This window comes from Mustela nivalis, assembly GCF_964662115.1.
Source record: "Mustela nivalis genome assembly, chromosome: 5".
NCBI classification, from domain to species: domain Eukaryota; kingdom Metazoa; phylum Chordata; class Mammalia; order Carnivora; family Mustelidae; genus Mustela; species Mustela nivalis.
This window is the reverse complement of record NC_139024.1, coordinates 118,683,756-118,690,347: the sequence shown is the minus strand read 5'-3', so window position 1 is coordinate 118,690,347 and position 6,592 is coordinate 118,683,756. Positions and strand designations below refer to the sequence as shown.

Here is a 6,592-nt window from a genome sequence, read left to right as displayed (position 1 = left end):
TCCTGTGACTCCCCTCTGTCGCTAGAGTTGGGATTTTGAGCCACTACCACAGGCTCTGTTGCTACTGCACCTTGGGTCCTGGGCATAAGTCACTGATGCCCCTTGTCGTCCCAGGACACTTGTTTCTGTGTTTTCCCCTTTTGCCCTAGAAGAGACAATGAAGGAAGCCCCAGAACCCAGATCCTGGCTCCAGGAGATATCTACACACACCCACACCTTAGATTTAGATAGCAGTACCACTGCCTCAGAAAACACATTTGAGCTCCAGGACCCAGGGTGGTAGTTTTGTGCACCTGACTCCAGGATCCTGTGTCAACTATTCCTCTGAGTGCCAGCACACCAGAGTAAGTGCTAAGATGGATAACCTAGACTAGAACTTCCAATCATTGGTGAAAAAGAACAGGGAGACTGCAACAGCTTTCACCTGCAAGGATCTCACTAGCCCTACCATCACTGCCATTCATAGAACCTCTGCAGTCTTCACCACAAAAGACCACCACAGTCTGGCCAATATCAAGGTCAGTTGATGGAGCTGTACAGAGACTATGCCACTCTGATTTCCTAGAACTAAAACACTGCACCCCACTCCCTGGTGCCATCTTGTCAGGAGCATATAGCAATTGGAAATACATATGCACCAAGTAGGAGAGTGCCTAAATATATGAAACACTTGTTAAAAAATCACAGGGAAAAATTGGGGCACCTGGGTGGCTCAGTGGGTTAAAGCCTCTGCCTTCAGCTCAGGTCATGATCCCAGGGACCTGGGATAGAGCCCCACATCGGGCTCTCTGCTCAGCAGGGAGCCTGCTTCCCTTCCTCTCTCTCTGCCTGCCTCTCTGCCTACTTGTGATCTCTGCCTGTCAAATAAATAAATAAATAAATAAATAAATAAATAAATAAATCCTAAGAGGAAAGACCAAGAAAATCTTAAAAAAAAAAAAATCACAGGGAAAAATACACAGTGATGCAATAATAGTAGGGGACTTCAATACCTCACTTGTAGTAATAAGTAGATCATCTAGACAGAAAATCAATAGAGAAAAATGGATGTGAATGACACTTTACACCAAATGGACCTAAGAGATATATACATAACACTCCATTCAAAAGTAGCAGAATACACATCTTTCCAAGTGCACAGGAACATTTTCCAGGATAAATCATGTTAGGTCACCAAATAAGTCTTAAAATATTTAAGAAGATTGAACTGAAATGATATCAAGTATCTTCTCTGACCACAGTGATATGAAACTAGAAATCAGTAACCAGAGGAAAAGCTGAAAAGTTCACAAATATGTGGAAATTAAATAACACACTTCTTAACAATAAACAGGGCAAAGAAGAAATCAAAATGTATCTTGAAACAAACAAAAATGGTAACACAACATACCAAAATCTACGGAATGAAACAAAAGCAGTTCTAAGAGGGAAGTTTATAGTAATAAAAGTCTACATTAAAAAGAAAGACCTAGATTTTTGTGAAGCGGCGAAAGAGGTGGTGGCTGCAGTGGGCTCCGGGAAGCCGTTGGTGCTGGGGCTGTCGGCCGCGGGGGGGAGGCACTCGCGCGGGGGGTAACTCGGGTCTGGGTTCAGGTGCCGCGCAGCTCTCCCCATCTAAAAGTTGGTTTTAATTGGTTGCCCACAGGATTGACTTGGCCTCTACTTCTTGTTAAGAAAATACATCTCTTTTTTTATCAGGTGTGTGTGGTTTCAGCGCAGCATGGCTGTGGTCATCCGTTTGCAAGGTCTCCCAATTGTGGCGGAGACCATGGACATTCGCCACTTCTTCTCTGGATTGACCATCCCTGATGGGGGCGTGCATATTGTAGGGGGTGAACTGGGTGAGGTTTTCATCATTTTTGCCACTGATGAAGATGCAAGGCTTGGTATGATGCGTACAGGTGGTACAATTAAAGGGTCAAAAGTAACACTTTTGTTGAGTAGTAAAATGGAAATGCAGAATATGATTGAACTGAGTCGTAGGCGTTTTGAAACTGCCAACTTAGATATACCACCAGCAAATGCTAGTAGATCAGGACCGCCACCTAGCTCAGGAATGAGTGGCAGGGTAAACTTGCCTACAACAGTACCTAACTTTAATAATCCTTCACCCAGTGTAGTTACTGCTGCCACGTCTGTTCATGAAAGCAACAAAAATATACAGACATTTTCCACAGCCAGCATAGGATGGGCTCCTCCAAATATGGGGGCTTCTTTTGGGAGCCCAACGTTTAGCTCAACCATTCCGAGCACAGCGTCTCCAATGAACACAGTCCCACCACCACCAATTCCTCCAATCCCAGCAATGCCATCTTTGCCACCAATGCCGTCCATTCCCCCAATACCAGTTCCTCCTCCAGTACCTACATTGCCTCCGGTGCCTCCTGTGTCCCCAATTCCCCCAGTCCCTTCTGTGCCACCCATGACCCCACTGCTACCCATGTCTGGCATGCCACCCTTGAACCTGCCACCTGTGGCACCTCTGCCTGCTGGAATGAATGGCTCTGGAGCACCTACGAATCTGAACAATAACCTGAACCCTGTGTTTCTGGGTCCACTGAATCCTGTTAACCCTATCCAGATGAACTCTCAAAGCAGTGTAAAACCACTTCCCATCAACCCCAATGATCTATATGTCAGTGTGCATGGAATGCCCTTTTCTGCAATGGAAAATGATGTCAGAGATTTTTTCCATGGGCTCCGTGTTGATGCAGTGCATTTGTTGAAAGATCATGTAGGTCGAAATAATGGGAATGGATTGGTTAAGTTTCTCTCCCCTCAAGATACATTTGAAGCTTTGAAACGAAACAGAATGCTGATGATTCAATGCTATGTGGAAATTAGTCCTGCCACAGAGAGACAGTGTAGCTGCTAGAGGCCAGATCACTTTTAAGCAAAGTATAGGACCTTCTGGACAAACCCATCCCCCTCCTCAGACACTTCCCAGGTCAAAATCACCCAGTGGGCAGAAAAGGTCAAGGTCAAGATCACCACATGAGGCTGGTTTTTGTGTTTACTTGAAAGGGCTGCCATTTGAAGCAGAAAACAAACATGTCATTGATTTTTTTAAAAAGTTGGATATTGTGGAAGATAGTATTTATATTGCTTATGGACCCAGCCAGCCAGCTGCTGGCTTCGTAGAATTCAGGAATGAGGCTGACTATAAGGCTTCTCTGTGTCGTCATAAACAATACATGGGCAATTGCTTTATTCAAGTTCATCCAATTATTAAGAAAGGTATGCTAGAAAAGATAGATATGATTCGTAAAAGACTTCAGAACTTCAGCTATGACCAGAGGGAAATGATGTTAAATCCGGAGGGGGATGTCAGCTCTGCCAAAGTCTGTGCTCACATAACAAATATTCCATTCAGCATTACCAAGATGGATGTTCTTCAGTTCCTAGAAGGAATCCCAGTGGATGAAAATGCTGTACATGTTCTTGTTGATAACAATGGGCAAGGTCTAGGACAGGCATTGGTTCAGTTTAAAAATGAAGATGATGCACGTAAGTCTTGAACGCTTACACCGTAAAAAACTTAATGGGAGAGACGCTTTTGTTCATGTAGTTACTCTAGAATATATGATAGAGATTGAAAAAATCCCCCTGCCCAAGGAAAAAAAGGGTTAAAGATGCCTGTGCCAGGTAATCCTACAGTTCCAGGAATGCCCAGTGTGGGAATGCCCAGTACGGGAATGCTCAGTGCGGGAATGCCCAGTGCAGGAATGCCTGGTGCAGGTGTGCCCAGCGCAGGCGTGCCTGGCGCCGGCATGCCCAGTGCAGGAGTGCCCGGTGCAGGAGTGCCTGGTGCAGGAATGCCTGGTGCAGGAGGTGAAGAGCATGCCTTCCTGACTGTAGGATCTAAGGAGGCCAACAATGGGCCTCCATTTAACTTTCCTGGTAATTTTGGTGGGTCCAATGCCTTTGGGCCACCACTCCCTCCTCCAGGATTAGGAGGAGCCTTTGGTGATGCTAGGCCTGCTATGCCTTCAGTTGGAAATAGTGGTTTGCCTGGTCTAGGACTGGATGTTCCAGGGTTTGGAGGTGGACCAAATAATTTAAGTGGGCCAGGATTTGGAGGAGGCCCTCAGAAATTTGGAAATGGCCCTGGTAGTTTAGGTGGCCCCCCGGGCTTTGGAAGTGGCCCTCCTGGTCTTGGAAGTGCCCCTGGGCATTTGAGTGGGCCACCAGCCTTTGGGCCTGGGCCTGGCCCTGGCCCTGGCCCAATTCACATTGGTGGTCCCCCTGGCTTTGGATCTAGTTCTGGAAAACCAGGACCAACAGTAATTAAAGTGCAGAATATGCCCTTCACTGTGTCTATTGATGAGATTTTAGATTTCTTTTATGGCTATCAAGTGATCCCAGGCTCAGTGTGTTTAAAATACAATGAAAAAGGTATGCCCACAGGCGAAGCCATGGTGGCCTTCGAATCTCGGGATGAAGCCACAGCTGCTGTCATTGACTTAAATGACAGACTTATAGGTTCAAGTAAAGTAAAACTTGTCTTAGGGTAGCTGTTCACATAAATTCTTTATAGGGTAGATCTTCATAGTGCTGTGATTAATGCATCCAGATTGTTTTCCTAGTATTTCCAGGTTAGAACCTGTGGATTATTTCAATGCATATAAATTGGTTTCTGTAACATAGAGCATTGGTTGACTGTTTACAGAAGACTCACTACCAGGATTAATATTGCTGTATGTTACAGTAAAGCTGTCTGGAGAGAACACAAAATGATTTTGGTGTACCATTAGAGAAACCATTTGTAAAACACAAATGACCACATAAAGATTATCAAGGAGTTTAGATTGGTTTTGTTTTATACCATATGGGATGAAGAAAATAGAAATGTCAATAGAGCTCATTAAGGGTGCTCTTGCCAGCTGCTGAAAAATAGAAGTTGGCTACTCTTGGAATTTGGTTTAAAGCTGGACAGATTTGCTTTGTTATAGGGTCAAAGCTTTGTCTAAAGTCCTCATTTTCTTTTAAAATTGAATAAAATCTCTGTATACAGAAAAAAAAAAAAAGAAAGAAAGACCTAGGGGCACTTTGGTGGCTCAGTGGGTTAAGCTTCTGACTTCGGCTTAGGTCATGATCCCATGTTCCTGGAATCAAGCCCCGCATCAGGCTCTCTGCTCGGCAGGGAGCCTGCTTCCTTTCCTCTCTCTGCCTGCCTCTCTGCCTACTTGTGATCTCTGTCTTTCAAAAAAATAAATACCTAAAAAAATAACATTACACCTCAAGGAACTAGAAATAGAAGAAAAAACTAAACCCAGAGTTAGCAGAAGGAATGAAATAATAAAGATCAGAGCAGACTTACATGACATAGAGACCAGAAAGACAATTTTAAAAGATCAGTGTTTGATTATACATATTAAAGTGTCATGAGTTTAATGCATCATGAATACACAAAAGCATCATATCACATATGAGAAACTCCCAGACATCAGTCTGAGTTTGATCCTGATTTTCATTCTTCATAACAAAACTAGAATTATAAGTAGCAGAAAAAAAGTCAGTGAAACTAAAGTTACTATTTTTTGGTATTGTTTTGAGGTTTTTTTGTTTTGTTTTGTTTTGTTTTGGGAGAGAGTGAGAGAGAGGGAAACAGGCCACAAGAAAGTCAGAAAGAGCAGAGGGAAAGGGAAAGAATACACCAGGCAGGATCCTGGCCCAGTGCAGAGCCTGACCAGAGCCACAATCAAAAGTCAGACACCCAACCTTTAAAGCAACCAAGACATCTCTTTAAAAGTTGGTTTTTTGAAAACATACTTAATATGCAAACATTAAGCTAAACTAATAAAGAAAAAGAGAGAGATGATTCAAATTAATATAATTATAAATGGAATATGAGAAATTACAACTGATACCACAGAAATAAATGGGATCATTAAAGACTACTATGAACAATTATATGCTGAAAAATTAGATATTTTAGAAGAAATGGATAAATTCTTAGGAACACATAACTTAACAATACTAAGTCATGAAGAAATAGAAAACCTGAGCAGAACCAATAGGAAGGAAGGAATTTGTATCAGTACTAATAATCTCCCAACAAACAAAATGCCAGGATTAGATGACTTTCAAGGTGAATTCTACCAAACATTTAAATAAGAATTAGTAACAATCCTTCTCAAACTCCTCCAAACAATTGAAGAGGAAGGAACACTTCCAAATGCATTTTACAATGCCAGCATTCCCCTGACCCTAAAGTCAGGCAATGACCCTTCAAGGAAAAGAAAATTACAGGCCAATATCCCTGACAAACATAGATGCAAAAATCCTAAACAAAATACTAACAAGGTGAATTCAAGAACGCATTAAAAGAATCACACACCATGATCAAGTGGGATTCAACATGGAATGCAAAGATAGTTCAATGGGATACACAACACTAACAGAATGAAGAATATAAATTATATAATGGATTCAGCAGATCCACAAAAATCATTTGACAAAATTCAACATCCTTTCATGATAAAAATTCTCAACAGATGGGGTATAAAAGGAATGTTCCTCAATATAATTAAGGCCATATTTTACAAGCCCACAAGCCCACAGTTAGCATCATACTCAATGGTGAAAAGTT

General features: G+C 42.4%; 1 pseudogene across 1 annotated transcript; it reads left to right on the top strand.

Annotated features, from left to right (window-relative positions):
* The first annotated feature begins 1,527 nt into the window (after positions 1-1,527).
* On the top strand, positions 1,528-4,656 carry LOC309865771 (RNA-binding protein 12 pseudogene; annotated as a pseudogene). Its single transcript has one exon. The product of its transcript is annotated as an RNA-binding protein 12 pseudogene (transcript).
* The last annotated feature ends 1,936 nt before the right edge of the window (positions 4,657-6,592 follow it).